This window comes from Oryctolagus cuniculus, chromosome 10 (assembly GCF_051225735.1).
Source record: "Oryctolagus cuniculus isolate XC-2025 breed Fujian yellow rabbit chromosome 10, ASM5122573v1, whole genome shotgun sequence".
Lineage (NCBI taxonomy): Eukaryota > Metazoa > Chordata > Mammalia > Lagomorpha > Leporidae > Oryctolagus > Oryctolagus cuniculus.
Window position 1 is genome coordinate 88,562,094 of NC_142876.1, and position 16,810 is coordinate 88,578,903.

Genomic DNA, 16,810 nt, shown 5'->3' on the forward strand with positions numbered 1-16,810 from the left:
ATAAATAGCTTGGAAACATTTTGTCCCATTGTGTCAATTGTCTCCACTCTTGATTGTTTGCTTTCCTGGGCAGAAGCTCTGCAATCCCATTTATTTTTTTTTCTTTTGTTGCCTGTGCTTTCAAGGGCTTATCCAAAAAATTGTGGCCTATACCAGTGTGTTTTCTTCCAGCAATTTCATAGTTTCTGGCCTTACATTTAGATCTTTGATACATTATGAATTGACTTTTGTATATGGTGAGAGATCATGATCTAATTCAAGGTTTTTAATAGGTTTTTTTTCCCAACTTATTTTAGCCTTTAGTGATCAGGATACTAAATCCGTATTGTTTATATTAAGTTCAAGTGAATATGGATTCATCAAGCAAGGTTTATATCCAAGGTTAATACAATTGACTTCAGTTACAGTAAACTAAGATCATCTATCAACTGTATTACCTTACACCTAAACTTTTCTTGAGTCTAGGAAAAATATTATATACGGAAAAAATATGTGTGGGTGTATTACATATATACAGACATACATATAATTTTATATAAATATCAAGAGATATATCATTTTGAATTCAAGAAAGGATTTTATTTTCCTTTTGACTTTCTTATCTGTTTTCAAAAAATAAACTAAGAAAAATGCTTGACCCACATTGAAATGGAGAATACATAGGCACGTGAGAAATAACCTTGAAAACACTCTGACGATGAGGCAGTTAATAGGACTTCATTTTAAACCTGGGTTGCCAGGGTGACTGTAAGCACAAGTCCCTTGAAATTTCCTTCAAACACCTTGTTAAAAAGTGGGGTTATAGCACATAAAACTCCAGATCAGCAGTGTGACATGTTATTTGCACTGATGCTTTAGACACAAGTATATACTTTCACTGTATGTGGTTAAACCAATCAAGAGCAAGTGATTACATTTCCTTCATAGGAATACTTACTTTTAAAAAGAAAGTGGGAAAATACAGTTCCAGAAACATTACCAGTCCAGTCAGAACAAAGTCTCTGTTACTCTTGCTTTCAAATAAAATAAAAATTCTTTAAAAAAAGTGTTTTAAAAATGACTTAAAACAATAACAAATGCTGGTGAGCATGTGGGGAAAGGGAAACTCTAGTACACTCTCTGTTGGAACATAAATTAGTACAGCCAGTATGGAAAATAGTATAGAGATGCTATAAAGAAACAGAAATATAACTACTGTATGATCCAGCAATGGCCCTTTTGGCTATACGTCCAAAAGTAATAATTGTAAATAATTGGTTTCTGTCTATATGTTTCAAATCTTCACATCTACTTTTTATCCTGACTTTTACCTGTTTTCTTATTCATTCGATGAATTTTTAAATAAAAATGTGGCTTAGGTAGTGCTCTGAGCATAGGAGATCTAACACTGTTCAAGACAGACATGGTCCCCATCCTGAGCAACAGTATATTCCAGAGTGGGGGGCAGAAGGTAAGACTGAGAAACGTTACATAGGGTGATACGATTGATGGGGAATGACTGTGTGGGGGGAAACTCCCTTAAGATTGACTGCTTGGGTAGTACCTCTGTGAGAAGGTGCTGTTGGAGTTGAGAGCTCACTGTCAAGGATCCAGTCCCTTTTTGATGCTCAACAGCAGGAGTGGTCAAGGAAGAGGAAAGAGTGAGTTAGTAAGTCCCCAAGGTGGGAGTCAGAGGGTGATGCTTTCGGTACAGAAAGAACAGCACCAGATCCTGGTCCTGTGAGCAAGGGGGCAAGTCAGGAGTGGTAGGTGAGGACAGAACCCTAGAGAGCCTTAGCAGCCATGGTTTTCACTTCCGTTGTAACAGGAAGTACTCACAGAATCAGAGGCAAAGGATTAGCATCATAACAGTGACTTTGTGGATGGAAGATTGCTGGGAGAAGCAGGGTGCTAAATAACTTGATGATATTCTAGTTCAAACTGAGTGTTTCTGAGTGTGTAACGATTATGCTTTAGAGATTACATGTGTGGTTGGGCTACTTAGCAATAAAAAAAGACTGAAGTCTTGATTTATGCTGCAACACTGATAAGCCTACAAAAATTATGCTGTGAGAAGCCAGATGCAAAGAACCGCATATTATATGATTCCATTTAAATGCATGTTCCATAAAACACACATCTGTGGTGACAAAAGATAGATGAGTAGTTGCCTAGGATTGTGATGGCTACAAACAGGCACAAAGGAGCTTTACGAGGTAGTGTTTGTATTCTAAAATTAGAATACAGCATAATGCTGCAAATTTGCCAACAAAATCATTGAAGTGTACACTTAAACAGATGAATTTTATGGTGTGTAAATTAGACCTTAATCATGTTGTTGTTTTTAAAATAATTAGGAGAAAATATTGTGGAGAATGACACAAAAAGGCTCATGGTTCAAGAACGTGTGCATGTGTGAGTGTATGTGTGTATTTGTGCTTTGCCGTGAGAGCAGTGGGGACAAGCAGGGAGTTAAGGACATCCAGTAGGTTTGACAGTTGAGCAACCAGATAGTTGTGGTTCCGTTACCTGAGTTGCAGAAGAGCATCTTTATTTTTCACCATACCGGGAAAGTGTATTGCTAGTAATTAGTTACTAGTTTTTGCATGCAATAAAGGGAAATATAATTAAATACAGAAAATCCAAGGTTATCCCTGAATTAATATCTCTCTAATTCCCCAAAGCTTGTATTTGCTGTTTTTCAATCTGGAAGAAAACAATTACATGATGGCTGATAGGTACAGAGAATTACATTGAATCTGACTTCTGCCAAGGGCCCAGGCCAGTGAAAGCAGCTAAAGCAGCATTTGCTGTGGTGGAGATCGGAGCTGGTGTAGTGCTTTACTTCTCTGGCTATGTCAAGAAGGGTTTCTTTGCCATGCCATTATGCCCGTGGCAGTGAGTCACACAACAGGACACCTTGCTATTTTATGAATCTGAATAGCGAAGAGGGAATATAGAATGTCTACAGAATGTCACCTAGAGAAGAGAAGACATTATTACCATGAAAAATTCTACCTGCAGAAACCTCCTTAGGGTACAGGATGGATCAACTGGTTTATGAACACATTGCTTACCCTGAGGTTTCTCCTTTAGAGTTCCATTGAACACTTTGAGTATGAGTGTATTAGAGGCCTCAACTAATAATGAATTTTGAGGAGACAAGAATCCTCTGTCTCCCTGTTGGCTTTTAAAGCATCAGCACACAATCCAGATGAAGGCGTTAGAAATATAAATGCATGCTTAAGCAATCAAAACTAGTTTGACGAAAAACTCATAGGTTAGGGTCTTCCGACTCTATAGAGTGCTTGCAGGACAGCTTAGGTGGTGAGCATGAAAAATGTATAGATGCCTTTTAATTGTAAATTACTGTATAATTTTCTAAAATATTAAAGAATGATTTGTCATAAAGATTCTCACTCTGAGACCATTACTGTATTTAGTACTGTCTATGCCAACTGCATTAATGTAATTGACTTCTTTTGAATCCCTGAGTTTGAAGTGTTTAGTTTAGTAAACAGACCATAAAGCAGGTCTTATTTGCTTCCTAACAAACAAGGCAGAACAGCTTGCCCACAGGGATTTAAATCATAATTTACTTTTAAGTTTATTTTTATAGGCAAGCCATAAGTACAATTTGCAAAGCTGGATAAAACTAAGGCACTAGAAAATTAAAAAGAGAGGTTTATTTTTTCCTCTTAAAATTGAACTCAGTTGTAATTTAAAACTAACTGCTTTAATTATACAGAATAATTGGATTAGACGGAGGTTTGCATAATTTGTCAGCACCAGAATATGACAGTTAACGTTTGGTCTTCTGTTGAAAGCAAGATGTGTTCACACACACACACACAAAGACAACTAGGAAGAAAGTAAAATGTAACATGGATATGATTCAGAGGAATTAAGAACTTAACATTAAATATGAATAAATCTTCACATATACATATTAATCAGGTCATAGAAAAGCCTTCTCCAAATATAGCTTGAAGAATTAAGACACATATCCACTTGTAAGGCACCCTCTCTCTTTCAAATCCTACATATCTTCATCAGTCACTGCAATTAATCGTACAGCATGAGCTGTGGCATTCTAAATTCCAGTCATTCTGACCTCCCTCACATCGTGCCCACACACCACCAGAACTATTCCGTGTTTTATATTTATCTTGAAGTCTGTTCTCATCTTTTAACTTAGCTTTCAAAGAGAATTCTTGCTCTATGTGATTGGAAATGGTCGCCATAAAAATGACCTTGGTGGAAACAAAATAGTGTTAGGGAATTCTAGATTGATTCTGCACATGGAGGCTCCAAGTGTCAACAAAACTGCCCTCTCCATAAAGGCTTAGTCAATTGAAGACATTCTTCAATTCGTGTTGAAATTTTCTTCCTGTGGTCATCAGAGGAGAATGTCTGTCTCGTGGGACATTTGATGTCCTGGCTAGGGGACACCAGGCTCCTTGGGCTTGGGGCTGTTGCCAGACAATCAGCCTCAAGTTCTTGGGAGTTGTTCAGAGGAAAGATTTTGTTGCTTTGATACATAAAATAGACAGTGAGAAGGTAGTGAGTCTCTAAAGAAACTGCCTTCCAGAGATTAAGTTGTTAGGCTTTTTACAGCAGGAGTTGCATAAGTGTCCAGGATGCAGAAAGCAGGGAGCCGGGGACCTTTGCTGCTTGCACAGGACCGATACATCCTGATCCACTGCAGGCTCAGGAATATTAGACGAATTTCTTGCAGCTTTTCCTTTTTGGGGTGGTGGGAGCCATACTGGGTACAGGACTGCAAGATCATCTTTCCTGACATCCTCTGAGAAACAAGCTTAGGCAAGGAAACTATTATCAACTTTCTCTGCCCCCATTTTACCTAAATCCTATGCTCTCCCTTATACCTCGTATTTGTGCCAAAGTCATCTCCAGGGGAATTAGAACTGTGTTTATCTCTGTTGAGTAGCTCACTCTACTCACAATTTCCCTGGTTTGCATCCCTCCCGTTGGATGGTTTTCCTGGAACATTCCTGGTTTCTCTCTTGCTTCATTTTTCTTATCACTCCAACTTGCAAAACATTATTTTCCACAGCTGGCTTTATCTTCTGAATTATCTGAATAAAATATCAAAGGAAGGAGTTAATTTGCAATGGGAAAACTTAGAGATAGTTTCATTGGGAAGAAAACATTCAACAGAGGTTCTTTTATCTGAATTTTATTTTGCTGTTTGTGAGCATTTTATTAGAGCCTTAAAAAATGACAATTATTGAAGTTTCCAGGCCACAGATAGAGTCTGCATTTATACAGTACTATCAATGAATTAGCTGGAATATAGCTAACACTACCAGATCCTTAAGATGAAAAAGAAGAACTTTATCCTTAGGGTACATGCATTCACAGGGAAATAAGTCATGGATGTTATTAATATAAAATATTAAGGACCCTTTTGGAAAAAAGCAAAGAATGCTGCTGGAAGAGATGAGCTTTGAAATGACCCTTGGATTTGACTAGGAAGCACGTGCAAGTGCAGTGTGGGTAGGAAGGGCATTCCAGCAACACACAGCATCTGCCAACGTCTACAGGCTCCAGTCTCACAAGTGCTGGACTGGGTAGGGACTTAGATTCTAAGAGGATATAAAAGGAGGAAGAGAAGAAAAGGAAATCTATAAATACAGGCTGAGTCAGCGCAAAATACAATGAGCATTGGACACTAAGGGGAAAGCACTTAAAGAACTACATTGAGAAGGGACAACATGATAACTGGATAAAGAAAGAAGACCCCAAGATGGCAGCGCCCAGTGGCTGTGGCAGCCTCTGGCAAAGGTGACAGTCAGAACAGGGAAGGCTAGAAGGACAGTTAGAGTCGCTGGGAGCGGACTGAGCCATGTATTGCGTCCACATCCTTGGTGTCTTGCAGGAGAAGGAGGAAGAGGAGAAGCTGGATACTCTACAGGGCATCTTGCGGGCTTTCCTGGAAGAAGATCTCTCTTAATGTCTGCAAGGAAATTGTAGATCGATGGTCAAATTTTCAAGTGTTGTTACCAGAGTGAAAAAGACAAGATGAGGTCTGGGCTATTGCCACCCTCACTGAGAAGCCCACACAGTTGGTGTTGTCGCCCGGGATGGGGTCAGCAGAATAGAAGCAGAGGAAGGCTGCCCTCCTGGCCCAGTACATGGATGTGACAGATGAAGAGGATGACCCAGGTGCCACCACAGTGAGCACTGGGTCTGATAGATCTCTGTACCCAGACACCAGCGTGGAAGACATCCTCCATGTCGCAAGATTGGAGTGAGACCTGCTTTGGGATGAATCCCAAAGGAAGAAGCTGCAGGACAAGCTGCAGAAGGAGAGGGAGAAAGCAGCCAAGCAGGAGAGCGAGGACAAAGAAGAGGACACAGCAAGGAGAGCACAAGCGATAACCTTGACCCACTGGGTTCTCACCCTCATGAACTTGATCAAAGAGAGAACTGGTTGTACACACGGGCAAACGAGAGAAATGCGAGAACATTGCCAACTGGTTTCCCAGGGCCCTTCTCCCTTCATTTACGTGGTCAGAAGGAAAATCAGTCACTTCTTGTTACAAACTGTGCCATGTGTTGGTGGTGTGGGAAGCCATTTTGTTATAGCTGATGCCTGTAACACAGATGTGGACTAGGAATAGCTTTGTATTTTCATACTGAAGTCCTGTGTTCCTTTGGACCTCTTTAAAGTCTTCCATCACGTTGGATAAGTGGCAGGAGGACTCAGAAAATTCATTACTATAGTTGGAATCCTGAAAGAGCAGAGTCACATGTGGCAGTGGGTGCAGACTGCCTCGGGCAATCTTCACCCCTAAATACAGTTTTATGGCTGAAATAGTGAATGAAGAGCCCCACCCAGATCCAGACTTTATGTTAAATTAGGAAAATGAGAATTATTTGTAAGTGTTTTAGATCTTGGAATTAAAAAAAAATTTTTTTTGAGCCTCTGAAAGAAAAACATCTCTTTTTTGTATGAGATAGTTCCATGTTTTTCCTCACCTAGGCCATGACTTAGTTCTCAGAAGGATGTGACAGGATCGGCTACAAGGATATCATTGTTAGCTAGCTTCATTTTTTATAATCATGAGTGCTCTTGAGTGCTGGTAGAGATTTTAATGCTGATTTGCCCTAGAGTATATGAGTATGAAGACCCAGTAATTCCTGATTTAGAGAAACTGGAAGGGAAGAAACTGGAAGAAACACGGGAAATAATCTGCTAGCATAAAACTTAGTTAAGACTGTGTACGTAGTAGATGCTCATGAAATTTATTGAATCAAGTGGGTGAATGGACAAATTGCTTGGAAGTCAGCAGTGGGCAGTAACACTCCATTTCCACTTTGGTTGGGGACTACTAGACTCAAGGCCGCTCTCTACTGGAGACTGACAAGAAGGCTAAAGACTGTGGTGTCTGTGAGACAAAGTAGTTATTTTATACCAGGGCTCAGCACACTGCCACCTACAGGCGAAATTTGGCCCAGTCTGTTTCTGTACAAAATCAGCTGACATTGGGTTTTACATTTGCTAAAGAGTTAGACAAGAACAAATACACAACAGAGACCACATGTGGCCCAAAAGACCCAAACTATTTACCATCTGGCCCTTTGGAGAAAAAGTTTGCCAACCTCTATTTCATGTCATTAACTATGAGATGAACAAAAACTAACCTCTGTGCAAAAGGTTAAAAAGTGTGGCTAAGGAAAAGGAGATGTGTTACCTTTTCAAACACTCTTACAATCATAGCTTTGCAAAAATAAAAGAAAATTAAAGCCACCTTTTTTAAAAATAAACTGTTTTTAAAGATTTATTTTATGGGCCGGCGCCGTGGCTCACTAGGCTAATCCTCCCCCTAGCGGCGCCGGCACACCGGGTTCTAGTCCCGGTCGGGGCGCCGGATTCTGTCCCGGTTGCCCCTCTTCCAGGCCAGCCCTCTGCTGTGGCCAGGGAGTGCAGTGGAGGATGGCCCAGGTGCTTGGGCCCTGCACCCCGTGGGAGACCAGGAAAAGCACCTGGCTCCTGGCTCCTGCCATCGGATCAGCGCGGTGCGCCGGCCGCAGCGCGCCGGCCGCGGCGGCCATTGGAGGGTGAACCAACGGCAAAGGAAGACCTTTCTCTCTGTCTCTCTCTCTCACTGTCCACTCTGCCTGTCAAAAAAAAAAAAAAAAAAAAAAAAAAAAAAAAAAAAAAGATTTATTTTATGTATTTGAAAGAGTTACAGAAAGAGATAGAGCCAGAAAGGTCTTCCATCTGCTGGTTCACTCCCCAGATGGCCACAATGGACGGAGCTGTGCCGATCCAAAACCAGGAGCCAGGAGCTTCCTCTGGGTCCCCCATGTGGGTGAAGGGTCCCAAGGACTTGGGCTGTCTTCTGCTGCTCTCCAGGCCATAGCAGAGAGCTAGATTGGAAGAGGAGCAGCCAGGACTCGAACCAGTGCCCATATGGGATGCTTGTGCTGCAGGCCAGGGCTTTAACCCACTGTGCCACAGCGCCAGCCCCCAAAAAATAAACTTTATTTAAGTCACCCAAACAATAAGCTCATGAACTGCCATCGGTGCGCACACACTCCAACGGTAACCTATTTCTGTGCCTCCCCTCGCCAAGTTTCACATTCCAGAAGGAGGGAATCTGATGGATTTAGGCTGGGTCTTGTGCTCTGGCGATGAAGCAGAGATGGCCCGAACTGCAAGATCATACTCCACAGACATGGCAACTGGAGGCCCAAACCCACTCAAGGAGGAGGCGCCTGAGCTAGACACTAGTGTATGCCCCATCTTAGAGCACTCGGGCGAGTAGATATTATCATTCTCATTTTACAGATAGGAAAAGCTGATTCTCAGCACCTAGAGGTAACTTGCCCTATGGCATAGGAAGAAAATTAAAGTGCAAAGGGAAAAAAATAAATCTGTGTCTGGGGATTTCTAAATTCTCAGTAAAATAGGAAGGGAGTTCATCTGATAAGAGATGAGAAATTCAATCTCTTAATCAGAGATTCAAAAAGAAAAGGTTATTGTAAGAGGCTGGCAAAGTTTTTGGAGTAAGTTTCCTATATTTTCAAAGCTGTGTATTTAGCAGAGAACAAGTCATTGGTATTCCTGGATTCTGTTCTCCTGGAGACAGGTGGGTGATCTGATGCAATTCACACGCAGCTGGAGCTGGCAAGGGTATGCAGGTGCACGGGCGGGGAGTGGGGAGAAAAGCCCTGGAGGACAGAGACTCAGCGGCCAGCCATGGTATTCCTGCCCAAGCAGTAATAGACAAACAGCTCCTCCTTTCCTTGACAGACTTAGGTGACTTCTAGGACTATGGAACATTCCCCAACTACTAGATGAAAGGGAAAGATTTGGCTAAGAGTTCCTCAGTGTTGGCATAACTGGCGTCTTGGAAGGTTAAGTCTCAGTTGCAGGCCGGCTGTCCTATGTGTGGTACTGAAGTTTAGCAGAATCCCTGAACTCCATAAAGTTCTTGAAGGCTCTTAAAAGTTGTAAAAGAAGAATGGAAGAAAAGGAAATCTTTAATTGTAGGCTGAATAGATGCCAATAGCACTGTTACGGTGACAACAACAACAAAAATATCGTCAACAGATACTGCCAAATGTTCTCAGGAACAGCAAGGGCAAAAACACCGCCTATTGTCTAGCCATCGATGTAGCCAACAGGTCTTTGCATCTGTGGTATCAAACCATTTTAATGTATTTTTATTGACAAACAGTTATTTTGGAAAATGACTGTTGTGCTACAGGAAACTACAGCTTGTGTGTCCTTGTGCATGTTGGCAGTGAGACTGTGCTGAAGAATCTGGCTGCCTGGTACTTAACGTCTTAATCTTGTTGACAGATAGTGACCAAGCAAGAAGGCGAGGAATCTATTGGTTAAGTCCACTTAGGGCTTGATTCTTGGGTCATGTTATCTCCTTCCATGTCAGAAATAAATAGAAATCCTCTCTGGTCTAGTCCATTTCCTGATGATGTCTGGGGTAGAACCTGATTGAAATGATGCAATCACAGGAAATGGAAGGATTGTGTTTCAGTGTTAATTAAGTTCAAGGGAGTTATCAGGCACCAGTAAAGAATAATCCAGTGGCATTTTCCATTCCAAAGACTGAAATCCCTGATAGTCTGTCTCCCTGTTCACAGTGTTAGCTTCTCTAAGGAATTGGACTCTGAATGGCTGTTTGCACCTTGCTTCTGTTTCTGCCTCCTCCGACACATCTAGGGACAGGGCCACCTTGGAACTCATCTTCTTGAATTCAGTTTTCTTAAAATATTCTTACCTTCCTTGTCACTATTATGCTTTTATAGAAACCAAAATCAAGGGTTTTGTTTTTTTTTTTTAACAAAAAATAGCCAAGATTTATTTTTCAGTTATTTGAAGGTTAACCATAACTACAATTCCTCTGTATTATATTAGTCAACCACTGTTACCTACCTGAATTTAAAAGGTAGTTAAGAATGTAAATTAATTAGTGTGTTCTTGAACGCTTCCAAATCAGCTCAAATATATCTGCAGCAACTGGAAATGTACTTGGGAACATGGAGTTAAGCATGCACAGTGGTTGAATGTTAGCAAGGCTCTCTGGCAGTTGGTTAAAAACTGGGGAAGCATTTATAGCCTGGGATTGCCATCTAGTGGCTAAATCCTATCATAACTCTTTTTCTGTTCTGGGCTTCACCAGCCTTTTCTGTGCATTTTAGAATGTCTTTACAGGTAGCAGATCCTTAAATGGGGCCTTGTATCCTTGCAGCCCAGCTCAGGGATAAACAACAAAGACTTACATAAGGAGCTAGGATCCCTAAAAATACCAATACCTAATGTTTGTTTTGTTCTTTCCATTTTTAAGACTGGTTTTTGTTGTTGTTGTTTTATATTTCTTATTTAAATCAAGGCTGGCTCCCTCTCTTTAAAATCCTAGCTAAAATAGGAAAGCCTACAATTACCATGTTCTGAAAAACAAATCAGATGTACATATGCATATGGGCCTGACTGTTCAGCTTTTGGAAGAAGTATCAGTGGCTCAGGGGAAAACAAATGAGAAGGAAGCTCTTGGGCAGGCGGTAGTGCTCTGGCTCCCTGTGCTGTCTCCACCACCAGGCCTGGTACCCGGTGGAAATGCAGTAAATACTCATGTGGCAGCGTGGGTATCCAGATGTCAGTGACGTTTAACTCCACTTGGTCTCACTTTCACAACCCAGGCCCTCTGAGATAGGGAGCAAAAATCTAAGCATGCAGACTGGGCCAGGTTCCCTGGGGGTTGAGCCCAGCTGTAGCCCAAACACACACCAGGGAATCAACTAAAGACAACTGAGAAATAACCCGTGCATGACAGGGCTGACTGTAAGCAGATAGAGGTGAGTGAGGGCTGGAATTATCCAGCAAGGTACACAGGGGAGGTGAGGCTCCAGAGGGGGTGAGGAAGGGAGGTGTGAGTGGGCTTCACCCTAGAGAGGAAGAGGAGTCAAACTGATAGGAAAAGCAGCCCCAGGGAAGGTTTACAAGCAAGTGAGATGGATGTTTTGGTATTTAGACTTCGGCCAACCGAGTAAGCATTCCCCTGCCTTGGATCAGTGGTATTCTCATTACCCCAGTGGCGTGCACAGCTCAGCTTCCTGTGATCAGCTCCTCTCACCAGCCTCATGCTCTTCTCCCCTAGTCTCCAAACTTCCATCTAGATGACTCCTCTGCCCCAGCATTGACTCCAAGGAGGTTCCCAGAATGCAACACTCCAAGTCCATTTCCAGAATAATCTGTGGTCCGTCACATCCAGAGATTTTTCCTGACTTTTAGTTCACTACACTAGGAACCACATGAACATCAACAGTATCTCCGAGATTGAATGATGGAAGCAAAGATGCTGGACCCAGAAGGCAGGGTTGTGTGTGTCCTGTCCAACCCTCTCACTCCACAGACGGAGTAACCAATCAGAGGAAAGATGGTGCTTATTCACTGTTACACAGGGTTAGAGATGAGGCTAGAAACTGGATCTCTGAACTCTTGGTCTCTCACTCTTCCCTGTTCACCACCCTGCATCCAGAGAGATGCAAAGAGAGGCTGAGTTCTCCTCCCTCTCTGACATACTTTTGGGAGGGAAGAACTCTGGCCAGGCCCTTGGATAGAAGTAGCAACCTAGAGTTACATGCTGGCAGCTCTAATGGAAGTGTTGGCTTCAAAGGGTGTGCATTTGTTGAATGGCAGCCCCGTCCTAACACATAGGGCCGTCTGTAACAGCACAGGTTTTTAAAAATGACTGAATTCACACTTTTTGGGCTTGGTTTTCAGCTTTGCTTTTCACTGGTCTACTGACTTCTAGCAAATTCTCTAATTTCTTTGAAACTCAATTACTTTTGCTATCACCTGGGAGTTATCATAGTACCTGCTTCATAAAGTCTCTGTAAACAAAATGCTATGTTTAAAGTGTTTTGTCAAAGTAACTAGCCTACTGAGTCTCAATAAATGTTAAATGATCACTACTATTGTTGAGCTGAATAACCTTATCAGTTTGCTTAAAGACTCTGAACGTCAACATCTTCATCTTTAAGATGCATGTAAAAACTCCACTTTGGAGTGATGCTGATGCTGACCCAATGAGATCCGGCAGGTAAAGGACTTAGCATAGCACCAAACACACAGTATGCCCTCAGTCAATGTCTTTGATGAGTGAACTGTAAGTGATCCCTAACTAGTAATGATCCCTCTGCCTTACCTGCCAACCCTGCCCTACCAAGAGGAGACACTGAGTCTGTTTGATCTCATGATTTTCTTTTCATTAGGGCTGGATAACACCTAATAATGTGAACTGATGCTAGTTTCCCAAGAGTTAAAAAATATATAGCACCCAATAAATAATGAATGTTCCTTTGTACGTCAATAACAAATACAAACCACACAGAATAGTGTTTCTACCACCAGACATGCCCAACCAATAAATAAAGGCAGCAGAATAGTCTGTAACCATAACCACAAGCCAAGCAGTACTTCCTGAAGCAGCCTCTGTCCGCACGGAATATATTGATGGTCTCCAACAAAGCACCTCGAAGACAGCTCCCCAGAGGAGAAGGGACAAAGCACAGCGCATTCCAGAATAGCAAAATATTTCTTCCTATTAGGCAAACTGTAATACTTCAAAGAACCTAAACGAGTACTCAGACTGCCTCAAAAGGTTTCCTGACCCTGGTAAACTCCAGCTATTCCAAAGAGTCCAAAGAGGGGGCAGACGCTGGGGCCAAAACTCATCTTCAGTGGCCTTTCCCAAATGATGTCACCTCTTTGCTGGGAGGTGGAGGGGTTGCACATACAAAAGAAAATCTCCACTCCCCTAAGCAATAGCTTGAAAAGTCCCACATTAGAAATTTATTATTTTTTGTTTTTGGTTTTCTCATTTATTCAAGAGACAGAGCTCCCATTCACTGTTTCACTCTCGCCGATCCTTAAAATAGCCGGGGCCGGGGCCGGGGCCAGAGCCAGGAGCCAAGCACTCAATCCATGTCTCCCACACGCTTGGTAGAAGCACAACCACTTGAACCATCTGCAGTGCCTCCCAGGGTTGCAGTGACAGGAAACTGGAATTGAAAGCCAGAGCTAGGCATCAAACCGAGGCACCCTGATATGGGACACACCCATTTTAACCACTGTCTTAACTGCTAGGCCAAATATTCCCTCCCAGATGTACTACTTCTAATTCAGGCCACATTTTTCAAGCTGGAACATTCATGAAACCCAAAGTCTCAGAGTCCAACAGGGACTGTTACACCAACTTACGGTTATTTGTATATTGAAACAAGCAACTGTGTTATAGGGTGGAATGCAAAATGTTTATGGTTTTCCTCATCAGTACACTTTAAATAAAACTCTTGAAACATGGGATTCCAAACAATACTGCCAGAGAATTCAAGTTTACCTTTACTAAAACACTGGACCCCTTGGGATACCATTTATGCTCTACGTACCTAGGGGAGTCAGTAAACTGTCCTGCAAAGGGCAGAAAAACAAATACTTAAGCTTCACAAGCTGCACAGTATTTGCCACAACCATGAAACTCTGCCCTTGTAAAGTGAAAGTGGCCATAGAGGTGATGTAAAGAAACAGGCAAGGATGAAGTCCGACAAAACTTTATATACAGAAACCAAGCAGTGAAGATGGCGGAATAGTGAGGGCGCGCACCGATAGTCCGGGAAATTTTAGTTTAATAAAAGGGGAGTTACGGTAGCCTCAGAAAAAAGAACCAGGAAAATATTGCAGACAAAACTCTTCTGGATCCAGTGGGCGTGAATCGGAGGACCTACTGGGAGAACAAGGTCGCCCACCGCGCGCGAAAGCCGAACCGCAGGACCGAGCCGCGGGACTGAGCTGCGCAAGCTGCAGGGTCTGCGCGCAAGTGCTCGAAGGGGAGTGCAACAGCGGGGAGACTTGGGAAGTCCAGGGCTCCGAGTCCACACATCGGCGCTGGAAGGGGAGCAGACCTGCGTGGAGAGCGTGGGAGCCCACAGTTCGGGACATCAGCGGCAGACTCAACACACCAGCGCTGGAACGCGAGGTGAGCCGAACCTCAATAACCCGAGACACCGGCAGGCAAGCGGAGAGAGGAGACTAGAGGGAACGACCCCCGGGGCGGGGGGGACTTCACCAAGCTAACTGGAAGAGAGAGAGAGGGAAAAAAAAAAAAGGTGACTGGTATGGACACGGGTTTCTCTCTCTCCGCTCACCTCTAAAGGGCGAGCAAGACAAAGAGCAGGCGCCATCTTGGACATACGTCATAAGCAGAGCGACCTCAGGTCTGCACCGGCCCTGAGCCTAGCAGTAAAACCTGACTCTGGGTGGGGCGAATTAACAGGAGATTAGGACTTAGTAAATTTATGGTGCTACTGAACGGAGACTGTGAAAAAAGAGACGGTGGGGGAGAGAACTCACGGAATTCACGTGAGCACTCTCCAGAGACGCTACAATTCCGTAACTTTGGCAACCCAGTGGGAGACTGAAGGAGAATTTGAGCCCACTCTAAGGGCCGAACAGATTCCCTGTGTGGTCCTTGGGAAAGAGCTTCTGATCTCTGGCTCCTGTGGGTATATCATTTGCCTGCTAACTACCTCCAACTTTGTTCAGCTGTGCAGAATAACTTCCCTGTTGAATCAAAAAAAAAAGAGAGAGAGAGAGAGGTTTACCACGCCTAACCTGGGAGTGTCACCTTTGGCACACCAAACAGAGCTCTCAGGCCACACCCATCTCAAGCCCTAAGGCTCCATCAAAAACAGATAGTCCACTTAATCTAGAGTCATAGTATAACAAGAAAAAGCACCACAGTGAAGAAACCAAATATCTCCAATATGACAAATAACAAACGCAAAAACCAAGGTAATAAAAACAAGGAGGTCACCATGAAGCCCTCAAATGAAAAAGACACCCCAATTCAAGATTATGAGGATGATGACATAGAAGAAATGCAAGAAGCAGATCTCAAAAAATTGATAAGAACATTAAGAAGTTCTCAAAAACAAATTCTTGAACTACAGAAATCCTTAATGGACAAGATAGAAAATCTCTCTCGTGAAAATGAAATATTAAGGAGGAATCAAAATGAAACGAAACAACTAGTACAACAGGAAACTGGGATAGTGACTGAAGTGAAGAATTCAATAGATCAAATGAAAAACACAATAGAGAGCCTTACAAACAGAATGGGAGAAGCAGAAGAGAGAATATCGGACTTAGAAGACAGAGAACAGGAAAGGATACAGTCAGACCAAAGAAAAGAAGAGGAAATTAGGAATCTAAAACATATTGTCGGGAATCTTCAGGATACTATTAAAAAACCCAACATTCGGGTTCTAGGAGTTCCTGAAGGCATGGAGAGGGAGAAAGGATTAGAAGGCCTTTTTAGTGAGATATTAGCAGAAAATTTCCCAGGTTTGGAGAAGGACAGAGAAATCCTAGTACAGGAAGCTCACAGAACCCCTAATAAACACGACCAAAAGAGACCCTCACCACGGCACGTTGTAATTAAACTCTCCACAGTGAAACATAAAGAAAAGATCCTAAAATGTGCAAGAGAGAAACGTCAGATTACTCTCAGAGGATCTCCAATCAGACTCACAGCTGACTTCTCATCAGAAACTCTACAAGCTAGGAGGGAATGGCAAGATATAGCCCAGGTACTAAGAGAGAACAACTGCCAGCCCAGAATATTATATCCTGCAAAGCTATCATTTGTGAATGAAGGTGAAATAAAGACTTTTCATAACAAACAGAAATTGAAAGAATTTGTTGCCACTCGTCCAGCCCTGCAAAAGATGCTTAAAGATGTGTTACACACAGAAACAAAGAAACACGGTCATCAATATGAAAGAAGGTAAAGGAAGGAAACCAAGGAAGGAAAGCTCACAGCAAAAGATCACAGGGAATTCAAAGCATATATTAGAACTTATCTTTGGCAAATGGCAGGGCAAAGTTACCACTTATCATTAGTCACATTGAACGTGAATGGCCTGAACTGTCCAGTTAAAAGACACCGTTTGGCTGATTGGGTTAAAAAACAAAACCCATCTATTTGCTGCTTACAAGAAACACATCTTTCCAACAAAGATCCATACAGACTGAAAGTGAAAGGCTGGAAAAAGATATACCATGCCAACAGAAATGAAAAAAGAGCGGGCGTAGCCATCTTAATATCAGACACCATAAACTTTACCACAAAAACCATTAAGAGAGACAAAGAGGGACACTACATAATGATTAAGGGATCAATTCAACAGGAAGATATAACAATTATCAATGTATATGCACCTAACTACAGGGCACCGGTTTATCTAAAAGATTTGTTAACGGACTTAAAGGGAGACT

General features: G+C 42.4%; 1 protein-coding gene and 1 pseudogene across 14 annotated transcripts in view; both read left to right on the plus strand.

Moving 5' to 3' along the window:
• Positions 1 to 16,810, plus strand: part of CADPS (calcium dependent secretion activator) — a 519,824-nt gene that overhangs the window by 284,866 nt on the left and 218,148 nt on the right. The gene's annotated exons all lie outside the window — the stretch shown is intronic.
• LOC127492369 (coiled-coil domain-containing protein 43 pseudogene) lies at positions 1,403 to 6,384 on the plus strand (annotated as a pseudogene).